Source organism: Lissotriton vulgaris, chromosome 9, assembly GCF_964263255.1.
Source record: "Lissotriton vulgaris chromosome 9, aLisVul1.2, whole genome shotgun sequence".
NCBI lineage: Eukaryota > Metazoa > Chordata > Amphibia > Caudata > Salamandridae > Lissotriton > Lissotriton vulgaris.
The window spans coordinates 703,629,389-703,646,537 of record NC_141697.1 but is presented as its reverse complement, the minus strand read 5'-3'; the positions used below and the strand labels follow the sequence as shown (position 1 = coordinate 703,646,537).

General features: G+C 44.0%; 1 protein-coding gene across 16 annotated transcripts in view; it reads left to right on the top strand.

The window, feature by feature from the left end:
* The window catches only part of LOC147692138 (galectin-4-like), a 379,836-nt gene that overhangs the window by 170,550 nt on the left and 192,137 nt on the right, over positions 1-17,149 (top strand). The gene's annotated exons all lie outside the window — the stretch shown is intronic.

Below are 17,149 nucleotides of genomic sequence, written 5' to 3'. Positions count from 1 at the left end.
CCCAGTCATTGGAACAATCTCCCTGAGGAGATTAGGGCATGTGCTGACCAGTCTCAATTTAAAAAAAATGCTCCAGACCTGGCTGTTTTAAGTTTATGCTGCTCATTGGGTGTCACCTTCTCAAGCGTCGAGAGATCCCCCTGGGGATGATTTGCCGCGCCATACAAATGATTATAATATAATATTAATATACTAGGGACTGGCAAGGGTACCCCAGTATCCTATCTAGAGTACACTTAAGTACATAACAAACGGTTTAGGGGGGGAAGCAGATAGACTGGGGTCTTGATTAGCAGGATCCCAGTCAGACTAGTAGTAAATCAGCTTCGCACCAGGCAAAAAGTGGGGGTTACTATGCAGAAAGATCCTACCTTCCTACACCATCTATCTTATTATTTAAGATAATTACACTATCTCCAGTATAAGCCATCTTTGAGAGTCTGGCTCAACTACAAATTGCTAAATTGCTCACCACTAGATAACATTAAAGTCATCCATGAGCCAAGTTTCATGTTGTCCAACAATACTGTATTGTCTGCTTGACTTTGTCATTTAATATTTAGCATGATTATGTTTCTGTAGATGTATTCTTGCATACATACATACATGAATGTAGGTCCAACGACAGTCCATTTTAAATCCAGTACATAGTTGTAGTGCCTTTATTGCTTTAGTCCCACGATTTTATGTTAGTGTGTGTGTGGCTGTGACCGATTTGTAAGTGGCATGTTCACCTTTCAAAATAGTACCTGTGACCTAAAATTTGAAATGGCACTTCAAGTGTGTACTGAAGCATTCCCATTAAGTAGTTGCTTAGCAATCATGCATGTCAAAATAGATTTTAGAGAGTAAAACAGTCTTGTACTGTGCTTACTTTGTGTGCTGCTTGGAATAGGTTGGTATATTTCCACCACATAATCCATTGATTTGTTATCTCCCTTAATCGGAGCCCAGCTATACTCCTGGAATGCCTATTCATAAATATAACGAACTGGCTCCTCACACATTAGTAGGTAGTTACAGGCTAGCAGACGAGCCATGGGCTGCAATTTTTTCATATGACGTGGTACTCAGTTGTATGATGGGTAGAAGGACATCAAGCAACCCCTTCTTCTACGCACACCATATAGGCAATCAACAAGGAATGCTAACACCAACATTTCAGCAGGGTATACACTTTTTAGTATTAAAAACAATGCACGATGTTGGCTAGTGCATTAATGGTCTCAGTAGTGTCATTCTTAAAAAGGTCTCTTTATTTTGTTCTTCACTTACCTTACATTAATTTCTCCGCCCTCAGTGACAGTTGACCTGGCCAACATGTGTTCCGCCCCCTTATTATTTAGATCTTTCGAGCAAAGGTATTTTCTCCTACAGCTGTCAGATTTACTACTACTTCCATTACGTGTAACTCAGCTTTCCTCCTACAAGTACAAAAATAATAACTCTTTGCAGAGTATATCCACAACCGGGAAACATCCTTTACAACGCAGTGCCTTTACATCGCAACTTTTACAATGCAAACCATTACAACGCATTGCGCTGGGGGGCGCTCTAGGATAGGGAATAGATTTAATTTACTATCCAACACTTTCCCTACTATCCACGGGGACTGAAGTTGGAATAGTAAATTAAACTATTTACTATCCAGCACCCCTCAACACTATGCGTTGTAAAGGCATGCGTTGTAAAACTTGTGATGTAAAAGCATGCGTGGTAAAAGCATGCGTTGTAATGTCATACATCCTCCACAACCAATTTGTGGCTATTATGGCCTGCCATCATTGTGTTTCTCTGTGTCTTCAAAATCACACCTTCTCTCTTTGTTGACACCCAGGCGAACACTAACCCACAACTTGCTCTTAGCTCTCTTGGTGAAACCCTTACAACCTCAAACACTCAGAAAGCACTAATGGTGTGCAGTGAAGAAAAGGGCATGAAGTAGATGCATACCATGCCACCACAATAAGATGGGAGCACTGGGCAAGGATTGGTATCATCGATGGCTACAAAACGCAAAATATTCAAAGACACAAAATAGTTCGAAACATTGGCAAAACTAATAGGTCTGCATTTTTGTTAGGGAAAGTGTTTGGTTTGGTTATAGTGTGCTGCCCTCAGCTGTCCAAGTAAGAAAATTCCATCACAAAGCAATTTCTGTGGCTATAACAGAGTGGCAGAGGGGAGTAGGCCCTTTCTTCCGAAAAGAATGCAGTAGCAGAATTAAGTGGTACCCTAAGTAATGAGTGGTATGTTAAACAGTAAGTAGATTAACTTTCTGTTTGTAAGTGATGTACTTAAGAGGCCTGCTCAGCAAAATGTTTCGTAGTAGGTATTTTTGATAAAAGGCAAATTACTTAGTTATATCTTTAGGAAAGCTTATTTAAGTGTACACTTTTACTTTGAGGTCAAAAAAGCAATACAAACAACATGTAAACGAGCAATATATCAGCAATTAACCACATCGCTGCAGTGGCTATTCCGCCGCACCGCTAAAAGGGCGGGGCGGCCGCATGGCGGCCGCATGCTGGTGACAGAACCGCTCCGTCACCAGCCGCGGTTGGGCTGTGCTCGTGACGGAGCGGTTCCGTCATGGCCCCGCCCGCCTAATAGAACGCGCCGCGCAGGCGCGGCGGCCGGGCCATGACGGAACCGCTCCGTCATCAGCACAGCCCAACCGCAGCTGATGACGGAGCGGTTCCGTCATCAGCATCGAACCGGTTAAAATAGCAAAGTAAAGAACGCATACTGTTTTTTTAATTATAAGCCATATATCATGCCACTGATGTAGTCTGTCAAATACATTCACTGAACAGAAAGAAAAGTATGAGTAAACGTGTGCACTTATTATTGCCATTGATGGATATGATAATAATAAAATACAGCCATTTTTATTGAAGGCATCATCTGTGAAAATACCATACTACAAAAACACATATTTTGTATGCTGCTTTCACAGTGCAGCTCTTTAATTCAAACTGCAGTAGTGTTTCATCTCTAAGAAAATCTAGGCGAGTGCCCACCTTTACTCTGTCAACAAATACAGATGTAAGCTCAATAACGTGTTATCACGAAAAGCTATGTAACAAATGAATGCACTAGCATGAATTGTGAATAGCACTGTGACTTCATGATAGGCTAAGGCATCCATACAGCAACAACCCCTAAACAAAAAAGAATAAATAATAAAATAAAATATTGTTAGCAAATGAAATTCTTCGAAGAACAGTTCCAAGCCACAAGTCACATCTTTAATCTAACAAAAGAGTTCCTTAATGCCCCATCACCAGCACTTAATGGGAACACAAATGGGACAATGTAGCCTTACTTGAAATTGTATGTTGTTAATGTACAGCTTTCCACGCGATGGCAAAACACCACAACACATAAAAGCCTATGGCTAATGGGGGTTGACCCAATGAAATATCTTTCTCAGTACTTCTTATTGTACTTTTTTCAAGAAATGTAGACTTGAGATCTTCCAAACATCTTAAGCTGGCTGGACCTAGAAAAGTAAAACTTAGGATGTCACACTTGATTCGGATCTATTGATGGAGGTAACTTAATCTGGTCGTGAGAACCGGCCAAACTATATCAGGTTGCATAAGGACATGCTGCTGTCAGGAGCAAGAATTACTTTTTACTTACCAAGACATAATTTTATGGCTAAATATTTCCACTTCAAAACCTTATCTGGAGTCATGGGCAGGCCTTTTTGGACAACCATCTCCATTCTACCTTCTAGGGCTGGCGTCAGCTTTGCAGCTGAAATGATGAACAGATTAAATCGAAATAAAGAACTTTTCTTTTTTTTAAAAAAACACACTTGGCCCTTCTTTAACTCATCATACAATAGCTTGTTGCATTATGTCTGCTTGATATTGTCACTTAATATTTAGCCTGATTATGTTTATTTTGATGCATTCTTGCATACATAGGTGGATATAGGTCCAGCAACAGACCATTTGAAATCAAGTACACAGTTGTAGTGCCTTCTTTGCTTTAGTGTCATTATAGTATGTGTACATGTTAGTGCGTGTTTTGCTGTGACCGGTTTATAAGTGGCAATGTCATCTTTCAAAATAGAACAGGTAGCTAAAATCATGAAATGGTGCTTCAAGTGTGTACTGAAGCATACAGGCTTGTACTGTGTTTATTTTGTGAACTGCTTGGACCAGGTTGGTATATCTCAACCACAATTCCCACACTCCCTCTACCTATCCACAGTCCAATTGTTTGGTTGGATTTGCCAGTGTAAAATCCCCGTTCTCAGAGACCCTTCTTGGGTCTTGTAAGGCCTTTTTCATGGGTCCTGGTGCATTCAGAGGTTACTTGGCCTTGCCTCTGTGTGGTTAATGCATTTGCCAATTATGTCCCAGGATATAGAACTGTTGTACTCCACATTCTACAGCCAAGAGACTCATTGTAGGCACTTGACTCTGTCATGGAAGCAAGAGTGAGCAGTGAAGGTGTAACCCACGAGATGAAGTGTTTTAGAAACTCAAAAACTGTTTTATATACAAATTAATGAATTTTAATAAAAAGCAAGTGAAGTTCTTACAAATACAATAAGAAAAGAATACCAGCAGGTTCTAACACATTGACATTGCCAGCAAGGAATGAAGGAGATGACCATCTTTTACACCACCTTCTGATTTACTCAATTTGACTCCAGCACCCACCAGTCGATTCACAACCTGAAGCCCATTAGTACCAAACACATCCTTTAGGCATGTCCCAGCCATGATGTGCCCCAACTATAGTCACACTGCTGCTACCTTCACTCATCAGTATATAGAGTTGACTATAGTCACTCCTTTTAAAAAGGGAGCACTCTTTGGGTTTCCCCTTCATATCAGAGCTCTGCTTTAACCACATGCGTGCGGGGTTTTTTTTTTGCGCTGTGCGGCTTTTTTCCAAAAGCCGCGTTACATGACGAGCTCAGCTCATCATCCGCACACGACCACCGTGGCTGATGACGAGCTGAGTTCGTCATCAGCAGCGAAGGGGTTAAGAACAAAAATACTGCAATAAGGATGTACCTCCAGAGAGCTTCCAGGATTGTTTTTCTCCTTCAGGTACAAATCAAGCAGTGCGGTACATAATCAAAAGTGCAGAACAGTCCAGTTCATCCACGGCTATGCACAGAGCTTTTGCCCCGGAACGTTCTACCTTATCTCTGGTAAAATCTGTATTTATCAGCAAATTATCTTTAGAACCAATAAAATGTTTACCGGCTAACCTCAGTTCGTAGTGAGAGAGTTGGATGTGTACATGAGCTGCATCCATATGCTCAGATGTATGAACATCTTTATATTAGCACAAGCACATAATGGAGGAAGGGCTTGGATTAATCTCAACCTCTCTTCCTGTGTGAAAATGCCCTCTAGGGCTAGATACTCAGGCATTTCGGTAACAACTGAAATAAATGTTATAAGAAGTCATGCACAGATGCTGAAATATGAGTAGCAAATAGAATTAATTGAATTGGCTAAATAGGAATGCACCTGGCATCATATAGTGGTCCTAAGAAACACAAGATGGAAATGTTGGCATACGGAGTATGAAAACCCCATGTTTCAGGCCACCTTTATAGGGCCATGGTACATGCAGGGCCTACTGGGTCTCAACCATGGTACTATGACTGTACAAACTGGGTCAAGTACAACCCCTTCAGTTTATGACTGTCAATGGTAGGGATGGCAAGTCGGCACAGGCTTCTCAGGGAGGTAGTGTGGTGGTGCTCTAGCTCAGCAGTCAAAATGCACACATCCATATAATGAATGATGATTTTCCAATCCAGTATGTGACTTTCAAAAAGATAATTATATTTATTACACACTAGGACTCAATACTACATGCACGCATATGCAGGATTCAAGTGGGTCCCCCCTTTCTGACCCAGGTTGTCACTCTCTAAAGTTCTCCCCTCCTGAAGGCCCACTGCGTCACTGTCTGCTGCACCTCTCTACTCCCTGTCAGTCACTCCTGCTGCAGAGGTTGCAGGCCCCTTACCTCTTTCAGTAGGCAGGCTGGCTTCTAGGTGCTTAGGAAAGGTGATCAACTCTTGAAGCAAGAGGTAGACTTCAGGGAATGTCCCCTCACCTCTGGGAAGCTGACTGTCAGGCAAACACCAGCACTGGTTGCACAGCATTCTTCTCAGTACTCTGCAGGTCACCTAATTCCTTAATCAGAGAGAATGTGGAGCTGGAATATCAAGGGGGTTAGTGAGGTCCACTTCTATTCAGTCAAAGCAGGGAAGAGATCTAGATCTCTGCTATCTTCACTTTCAGAACTGGTGTAGGATGGGTCTCATTTCAAGTGCCCTTCCTATTCTGCAGATCTCCAGACACAGTCTTTGTGTAGAGTGATGTATCTCACAGAATTCTAGTATTCAGCCAGGTGCACCCACAACAGAGGCACAAAGAAGTGTGAGCTTTCTGCACCTGACTGTCGTCAGCCAAACTGAAGAGTGATCATGGGAAAGACATCACCAGATGGGTCCATTTAACCTTGAACAAACAAGGTTGCAATCCAACTCTTCATCCCTACCATCTACCACATGGCAGTGGTACGGAAAGACTAATCAGCAGCTTCTCAGGAAAAGTCTTAAATGAATTTATAAAAAAGTTGTGTCTTGTCTCTCTCCAATTCAGTGTCTAGGCCTCTTTCCTCCAGCATCAGGAATTTCAGAAATACATTTATCCTGTCTGGGAAAACAGCCTAGCTCCATCTCGTTCCAAAAATGAGGCCATGGGTATCCAAAAAAGATCTCACAAGCCTCCATTAAGAAGTCATGTACACCATGCATGCACCACGCAGATCACATACACACCATACATTCGGGATGTTAGTACAAGGATCTGGGTAAGCACATAGAAGTTGAACTCAACACTAGTGTGTGAGTCGACTTCCACTCCAGTGACACAGCTAAATATGTCCAGCAATAACTATGGAATCCTATAGAATCACAAAACACAGAATGTTGCCGCAACCGCCCAATGTACTAAGCCCACGATAGTCACAGCTGTCCACTGGTTGTATAAAGAGATCACACTTTGTGCAGCCCTCCAAGGCGCAGGACAGGTCCATGACCTCAAGTCAGAGGACAGACCTCGGCCTCTGCGCACGCACTAGATTATTGTGAGGCTAGGGCCAACATTTTAAAAACCAGGATGCTGTATAAATGCATTTCATGCACTCAGGACAGGGGCACATGGCTGTACACCCTGCAGGGGACATTCCAGTCTTAACATCATGTGACCTGGTGAAACCTGCCTCGTGAATCTAATACTGCGGTATTGGACACCTTGGAAGCTGGGAAAGTCCCTCCAGGGGTTTGCCAGTAGCTAGTGTTGAAATAGCAAACAAGCAGGAGGTATGGTGGAAATGTTTCTTTTTCACCAATCTCTAGCAGTTTGGTCACCCCTTGTCCTTCCTGTTCAGCTTTAACTACTGATGTACAGCAACATCTCTTCCTGTTTACATGACCTGCGCGCATGATAGAAGTCTAAAAATCCAGGCTACACCCAAGGAAGTCTGACACTAAACTTGATTACAAACCATAAAACATTGAGCCTTAGTACGTATTACTCAGGTAGAAATCCAAATGTTGCTCTCCTAAGTCCTTCATGACAACATTTTGGGGAAAAAGCTGCAACATGTAATGCTCTATTTTAACACCACATTAATTTTTAGCAAGTAAAAGGTACTGGCCAGGAAAGCTAATTTCAAGCACCCACTAAATATAGCATTCTTTGTGCTGTACTTTATTATAAACATCGGTTCATGTTCTGGCAGAACAATACATTTGTAGACATCCAGGTAACCACAAGTCAACACAATAACAGGCACACGCACCACTAGATCAACATGCAGCTCTGAAATGCAAACAGTCCATCCAACAAGCCGCCATCACAGTTAAAAGACCACATACACTGGTAGTCACGATCACAGACTAACAAAAGAGGCACACAGATATATACTTGCACAAATACTCAACATATCTGCAGACCTACATAGACTCCCACACAACATAATACATCTAGGCAACCGACTGGCTGGCCCACAGAGGGACTTTGGGTGAACAGACAGTGGGACGATCAGACAGAGGGATGTGTGCTTGATTGGCTCTTGCAGATTCAAGTTCTGTGGCCACTTAATATTTAGTCATTCTGCGGAGGAAGTTATATTTGAGACCTGAACAAAATGGCGAAGCGCCAATGCCCATACAGTAAATGATCTATGTAATGGACGATACTAGACTTGAATTCCATAAACATTGAATACTTGCCTCCTTTGCCATAAATACCTGCAGTTAACAGTACTGTGCACACTGCATGCCTATTCCATAGCCAGCCTCATACATCTGAAACACTGCCATTCAGTTCTTCCTCTTGTCTAGCATTTACATAAGTCACATATATGGTTGCTAGATAGCTTTATATATGCTGTATGTATGTATATCTGTATGTGTGTGGTATTTGTATAGCTCAAACCTAACGAAAAGGAAGTGGAATGGTGTACAGAGTCGAAGGCAAAGATACAGTTGTCAAGGAAGTGATCAGGTTACTTTGGCTGAAAAGAAGGACTTTTTCAAATCTAGTTCAACAGTTTTGATCTCTAATCTCGTTTAATTGGGATCAGTGAGAGAAGACCTAGTGGGCTCCTGTTATATAGGTATGTCAGAGGGTGACGAAGAGATATTGGCAATGCCAGAGGAGATCCGTCAAGTCCATGAATAGAAAAGACATGATGACTGAGGAAACCTTGTTCTCACTAAGGCCCACATTAGGATGACGGGCGGACAAAGTCCGCCCGTCATCCTAACGGTGAATGGGACCACCCGCCATAAGGGCGGGGGTCCCATTGTACATATTAGGATGCGCCCGCCACAGTGGCGGGCGCTTCCCGCATTTTTTGCATTGCAGTGGGCGGTGCTTTCAGCACCGCCCGCCGCAATGCTAAAAATGCACGTTGTGCATTTCAATGCCCAACGTGACAGGCACCGCGAGGTGCCTGTCATGTTGTGCATTGAAATGCAGGGGGTACCCCCATATGCACCCCCCGGAGTCCCTGGGGGCCCGCAACGTGCCCCCGCAGCCACGGAAAGGCATTCACAAATGCCCATTATAATATGGCTGGCGGAGTCTAATAGACACCGCCACCATATAAACCCTCTTCCGCCCCGGCCGCAAGGTGACCGGGGCGGAAAAGCGCGGAACTGTCTTTCCGTCTGCCGCGGTACCGCCCGCCATGCTAATATGACGGGGGGGTCATTCAGGGTAGGATGGCGGGCGGATCGCCCCCGCCAGGCCGAGGAGGGGGAATAGGGTCACTCAGCGCGCAGAACAGACCAAAGGCCTGAAAGTGTGATACCCATAGGGTCATCAGGAGCGACTTAGTGATTTATGACCTAGAGCAGCAACCTCCCAAGGTCACAGAGACGCCGGGCGCAGATTCCTTCAATCTGTTGCCTGAGCAGCAGGGGCAGCACCCACCTCATCCCTCGCAGCCAGCGCACCCAGGTTCATCTCCGTTAGGGTCCAAATGTCCTTATGATGTGATCTCGCCGGCATCAACTCCCAGTAAGCAGTTAGATTGTCCTGACAGTGCCTTGCTTGTTTAAGCCAAGTATCCTTCTGCGGGACAGGGCAATGCCCCAATGCATCACCACTCGCCGCTTAGCCAACAACAGGAGGAGCGCAGTTAGCTTCAGCGCACCGAGGGGTTCTCCTTAACGTATCCCAGTAGTGCAACTCGGGGCGCACACTCTAATAGCAAGCCGGTGATCCCGTCAATGGTGTCAAAGACTGCTTGCCAAAACCTCCCCACTCCTGAGCAGTTCCAGGCTGAGTGTAGAAAATCGGTGCGTGGCAGTAAGCATCGAATGAGGTGTGCATCATCCAGAGACCCATCTTGGGAAGACATTCTGAGGTGCGATATAAAGTGTAAATATTTAAAGTGGACTAAGCAAAGTCGATAGGTGTGTGCTAGGGCACATGCATGAGTGCAGCAAAAGTGCCACTGTTCCTCTGAGATAGGGATGTCAAGGGCTTCGGACCATGCCTGTCGAGCACATGGCTTGCGCACCAGGCCGTCTCTTGCATATCAGTGTATATTTTAGTGATGAGCCTGCGTGGTGATAGATTTGTGGGGGGTGCCTCAGAAAATGAGCTGTGTACCTCACAAATTGCTGCTTGCAGTTGGAAGAATGTTAGCGTGCCTAGCATAGAAACATCATGCCCTTGTAGGGCCTGTTGTGGGGTAATGAAGGATTCCTGTGGGTAAACGTTGCCCTTGGTTGTAAGGTCTAGCTTGCGCAATCTAGTGCCTGTGCCAGCATCATGCGTGACGGGCAGTGCAGGATGGCCTATCAAAGAAATGGAAGGGCAGAAGAGAACATCTAAATAGGCTCTCTTTCTCACTTCTTTCTAGGCCCACACCGTGCATCCCACCATGTCTAGTCTGGCCCTGGGGCTCTGCGGGGTCTGAAACACTCATGCGAAGGGAGCATGGGGCAGCATGATCATGTTCGGGAGCCGTGTGGGCCATGAACTAGATAGCATATAGCCAAGAGTGCACAAAGTGCGCTGTAGTAGAGGTCCATATATGGCGCTGTGTCCCTCGCTGAGCCAGAGAAATTGTAATGAATCAAAAAACTAGGCCAGATCAGGAGGAGCAATCTCCTAAGTAGTTTGATGTTTGAGGAATAAAGATTTGTCATTTCTAACTGCACTACCTCTATCCAGGCAAACAACCTCGTCCCCCTCGGTTCTCAACTCCATGATATACTTGTTAGCCCAGGAGTTGCGTAGCATATCCGTGAGCGTCTTGTCTGCCCTTTGACCCTTACTGTAGCCCCAGGCACAAGTCTCTTTGCCCAGGTAATGCATTTCCTGCTGCGCGGCTTCCTTGAAGTAGTAAAGTTTGCTGCAGATAGCAGCGAGCGTGGAGTCACTTTGGTCAGAAAAGAACTGAGTCTCGAGAGTGTGGAGCACCGATTCAAGCCACGCCAGGTCGCTGCGCAGTGCCTGCAGCATCCCAGTCTGCTTAGCCATGCACACACCATGGCTAACAGTCTTGAACGCTTCCCAGAGAGTAAAGGTGGAATCAAATGATGTGCTATTTTTACTTAGACACAATATATGTTGCTTCGTACTGGGCCGGGACTTGTGTCATACTATCATGATGGACCTTTATACTTCAAATTAGGTCTTTATTGAACTCGTTTTTGTTGTTTTCATGGGCTTCTGTCCTCTTTTCCACATTCAATTGCCGGATGTTCCTGTAGCAGGAACATCACTCCCCGCATTTGAGTAATCTCTCCCCGCTTCTGAGACAGCTCCACTGGCTCCCAGTAACCAGGAGGATAGAGTTTGTGATTGACCTTGGCTTTTAGAGCCTCCAAAGACTTAGGCCCTGGGTAATTCAGGCAGAAGTTTCATTTATACCATCAGGAACCGGCCCTGAGATTCAACCACCTGCGACTCCTTCGGGTTCCACGCTTCTCCAAAGCCCGGCAAGGCGGCAGGTCCTTTTCGGTAAAAGATCCAAAATTGTGGAATTCTTTTCTGGTCCACCTTCGCCTAATTGAAACAGAACTAGAATTCAGGAAAGTGTTAAAAACCTGGCTCTTTAATTAGTTATTATGTCCGGCTTGAACCTCTCGCTAGTCCGATGTTAGCGCCGGGGCACCCCTTCTGAGGTAGCCGCACGCTCTAGAAATGTCTATTATTTTTATTATTATCACTATCCTTTTGGAGGGAAATCTCAGATAGAAATAGTAGAGTAAATAACTCTGTAGTTTGAACCATGATATTGAAGATTTCATTGCTAAATGAGAATTTTATGAGCAGCTGTGACTGCCTTCGTAGTCTTCAATTGAAACAAACTACAAACATGGGGCCTGATTTACAAAGAAAATTTCAGACTCACATATGACTCATGCCTATAAGGGTATACACCTGTTACAACGCAACTTTTACAACTACCTCCTATTACAACGCAACTTTTACAATGCATACCATTACAACGCATTGCGCTGGGGGGCGCTCTAGGATAGGGAATAAGTTTAATTTACTATCCAACATCTTCCCTAGTGTCCACGGGGACTGGAGTTGGAATAGTAAATTATACTTACCACTATCCAGCACCTCTAAGCGCTATGCGTTGTAATGGTATGCGTTGTAATGGTAGCGTTGTAATAGTAGGTAGTTGTAATGGTATGCGTTGTAACATGGTACATCCGCCTATAAGGGATAGTAATTTATCCTTGTGTAATTGATACAATAATTACAGAAGGTAAAGAACTGTCTCAAATCGGTGAAGTAAAAGTATGGCAATCACATGCCCCCTCTGGCGGTTGGCAAGCAATTGGTTAGGAAAATCCCGCTCAACTGTTGTGCAGACCAATCATTTTTGCGTATTTGCTAACATTTAAGTGCATTTTCCACCCTTACCTAATGAGTTAAATTACTACTAGAGGGTCTAAACAGAACTGCTGCCGAGAGTGTAGGAAGGCACATCAGTCACCCAGGTTTTCCCAACCGAGCTGAGGGAAAGAAAGGAAATGTAAAGTAAAAAAACCATAATTAAGGAAATAAAAGATTTTCAAAGTTAATATGTAAATGTACATATATACGCATGTTTTCTAACCTCGCAAACTTGGGCTAAGTGTCTTTTTCAGTGAATGCCATACACTTAGGACTGTTCCCTAAGACAGTTGTACGTTTTGCCTGTTTAGGAAGAGAATGTTAGCAAATGCCACCACCAGGGCTAAGTAAGAACCAAGAGTAACTTATGTGAATCGCAAGTTACTTCTGTTTGCGTAAATTGAGCCCAAGGTATAACTATCTTAAGTCTTTTGTCAGCGAAGAAAAAGGGTCTGATTTTGGAGAGATTTTCCCCCTAAGAAAATCTTAGGGCTGAAAAGACAGTCTTAAGTCTAACTTGTACAGGGAGTCGGTGCATTAATACTGAGACTCAGTGGCGTATGTGCTATTTTATGTTACATCTGCTTCCATGCTTTTTTATTCTAATGGGATTACTATTGATCAGCGATACCATTTATTTATTTATTTATAGAGTTTTATATCCTATGAAAACTGCTGGCTCAGAATTTAAATGTGCTGAGGCTGAACTCCTTTGCTGAAGCCTAATGACTGTAGTCCTGCTTCATTGAGCCAAAGATAAAGTCTCCATTTCTGGATTCCTGTGTTCTTATTTTAGCTCCCTAACGATTTTGAAACTAAAGCGCTCTGATATCCTTCGGGATCAAGTTCGCGCTATATAAAACTCTATAAATAAATAATTGAATAAAAGCCAAACTGAAAAAAAAACAGCAGCTGATAAAACATCTAATGATGGTGGTCATGTGTTGAGGCATCGCAAAAGTAGACTCAACCTCAAGTCATGCAGAGTTTCTTAATTTTTGTTTTATTTATTTTAGAAAGGCACTATTATAACTCTGGTCAAAACAAGAGTGCATGTATAGAGGAATGTCACCTACAGTATAAATGTCCGGTTCATAATGAATAAATATAAAACAGCTCCTAATCTTAACCAAATGGGAACTGCAGGCCCGTATATTAAATGTATCCCACCTCGACAACGGCAGTGCTGTTCTTGTTGGGGTTGTTTTATCTTCCCTAGCCCCCAACATCTCAACAATGCTCCATGCCACAGCTCGACTGATCTCCTCAACATGGAAATTTGATCACATGACTCCGGTGTTAAAGAATCTTCGCTGGCTCCCTATTCATAATAGAATACTATTCAAAATTGGTTGTCTTTTTGAAAGGCCACCCATCTCAAGACAGCTACTTACCTAGCTGTACTTCCTACCATCTTAGGGAGGCAGAGGTCTTAGGAGCAAGAGCTCAATCCTCCTACAAACTTCAGCCTTAAAGGCTTCATTAAAAACAATAATTCTCTGGTGCTGCTCCCAGCCCTTAGAACTCGCTTCCTTCCTCACTCAGAGCTCGCCAGAACTGCTAACCTTTCGACAGCATCTACAAATCCGCCTATTCTGATTCACCTAAATTCATCCCCCTCTTGTCCCTCCCACGTTACCTAGATTATTTACAAATGACTACAGGAAAATCAAGTCCTCTAAACAAAGACATTAATACCCAGGTATCTCCATTTACTAGAGATCATTAGAGGAATGGCCAGCAGTTCACTGTGTTCCTTCCATTAGGTATTTCGGACTTATAATCAGCGTTGCAATGGTTTGGAGTGATTGCATCCATGTCCAGAAGTTTTCGCCAGATGACCATCATGTGCAAAATTGATTTTTTTCATGGTGCTTTCAGGGATATGAAACCGAATTTTAGATTTGAACGGCCAAATAGATTCCCCTGTGGAAGCAGATTTCCGACTTTTGTTTGTCAATCTGACACTGTATTTAACTGTGGTCACGTTCATATATACACCTTGAAGACAGTAATAATTGAGCCTTTTCGTGGCACTGTGGAACATCAGTTCAGGGCCATGCCAATCTGTATTTTTGGTTGTTTTTTGCTCCAAAACTGCAGCGTTGTTTTTGTAGTTTAAGTAACCAATGCATTTATAACCATGTGGACCAGACGGTAATGAGAAAAACATGTTTATCTTTATGGCAAACCTAACTTTTCTAGGTAAACAAATGTAACATAAGAGTTTAGGTGGATCTGTGAGTAGGCTCCTTTTTATATCAAGAAAGAGGTAGACCAATCATTCTGAAATCACTGTCAAACCTAGTGCATTTAGGAAGCAAATGCAATAAACGGGGTTTGGAAAGGGGTGGATTCACGCCCAAAGAATTTTAAGTAAAAAAAACTGAGAAGATGAACTTTAGAAGTATTTCTGTTTGTTCAGGTTAGTTCAACGACCTAGATTACAGGACAGATGTAAATGGGTGCTTGCGGGATCGTCCTGAAAAGAAATTACGAGAAAGGAGTAAAATAGTACACCTTCAAAGGACATATCCATATTTTTTTCTGGAATAAAGCAGAATGCGTGTCAGGTCAACAAATGCATCAGTGGGTTTTTTGGAAACTACTTTAAATAATCTTTACAAAAAAGGAGTGAAATCATTCCTTTTAGGTCTGGCTTAACACCACACGTGTCTGTGTGAACTATTGTTTCGAGTATGCGGAGAGTGAACTTGGGTCGCCCTCTTCAGTCACTAACTTATTTTAATGCAGACCTGGATGATCAGGTTCTCAGACTACCCCAGGCTAAGCGTGGAGCTCCACAGTATTACTGGCAGACAGCAGAGCCAAAAAAACAGCCTTGCTTAGAGTAGAGCGCAGTTTAATCATGCCTCGCTGTACTCTCTCCGGCTACCTTTTTTACGCCGCAGAGCTGCCTTGGTAACGGTCAGTGGGTCATGCTTTAGAGGCTGCACTTAAGAGAACAGAGATCCTGTGCTGTGTTCCTGGTGGTGGTCCAGGGTCAAATTATTTCTAATTCTTGGATCCAGATGCCGAAAAGAAATCCATTTGGCCCTCTTAGCATGCAAAACCTACAATAAGCACATTCCCTAAGTATAGACTATGTTCGTTATACGCAAACATTTAAGGTTGAACCTTTGCTGCCCAAACAGCCAATGCAACTCTCTCTGAGTTTCTGAAAGGTGGTTGATTTTGTTGGGATTATGAAATGTCATATTGCAATGTGCCGCACCTGCTGCAGCATAGTCGGTAGGTAAGCATGGAGCCCTAGCTGCATACGGGCTGTTACGGCAATACAACAGCTAGTGGATACGGATGTTGGTTCTTGGATATTATGCAGCCCAGTTCTGGAAGTGAAAATTAAGTATTCTATGAGGTGACAATCCAACAATAATATTCAGATGTGAGTCTGATCACTCAGCAAAACTCAGTGATTGCTCACTGACCACCTCTTGCTAATCCTAAGTGTATGTTAAGATTTGTCAACCATGCCATAGTAGTTCTTAGGAGGTGCTCCCATCTAGGAGCCATCACTCAGTGATCCTCAGAGCATGCTCACATTGCTACTCGTGAGATGATAAGTCCTCTTGGTGTGAGAGAGAGTCTCTAGTGAGTAAAGACTGAGTGGGCCAGATGACAGACACAATACAACTGAGGTAGCCCAATCGTTGCTTGCGGGTTGTGGGTGAGACAAAGTATCTATTGAATAAGTGTAGTGAAGAAAAACATATTCGAAACAAGTAGCCGCTGCTGCTTAAATTAAGTGTTGGACCTATGAAAGTCCAGTACTTCATTTGCAGGTTTAGAGCTGCACTTTCTGTTACAGTTCAGTGCTAAAATGTAGTGCCAAATCACACCCGGTGGTTATCTGATGTCGCTTTTCATGGTCCGAGCACAGCATAGCATTGCCTGTAAAAACATAGGGGCTGATTATGATGGCAGACAGACCTGAGTGTGTCCGCCACCATAGAGTAGGAGGGAACCTCCGCATGGCATGCGGAGTTCCCTCCTGTGCAATTAGGATGTGACCGCCACCCTGGCTGTCACATCCTCTATTTTTACCATTGCGGCGGGTGCGGCTTCAAGCTGCATCCGCCGCAATGGTAAAAATGCATACATTGCATTTGTATGAAGAAAGCGGCAGGCACTGTGCGGCTCCTGCCGATTTCTGCATACAAATGCAGGGGGGTACCATAGGTACCCCCATGAGCACCCCCCACCCCCCCCCTTCACCCAGGGGGCCCGTTGCGGGCCCCCGCAGTGAAGTTACACATGCTTTTCAACGGCGGAAAAGCCGCCGCGGAAAAGCATGTTTCACAGCCCATCCTAATCTGGCTGACGGTGTCTGTGAGACACCGTCACCAAATTAGAGCTTTTCCGCCGCGGTTGTAAGCCAACCGCGGAGGAAAAGCTGCGGACGGAAACCAGGACCCACCAGCCATCCTAATGTGGCGGTGGGTCTTTGGTGGGTCCGCAGAGGATTTTTTCGCATCCTCCGGGCCGGCGGTGGCTTCCGCCGGCTCGGAGGATGCGGAAAATCCTCCATCGTAATAAGCCCCATAGTGTAGGGTGATATTTGCATGTGGTTATTGACCCATAAAAACACTGCATTTCAACCTACACTGGGGGCTGCGGCACAGGCCCTATTATCTCATCCTCATTTTATTGTTTATTGCAGGCGTGCTTGCAAGAAAGCCCCACTGCAGCACGTT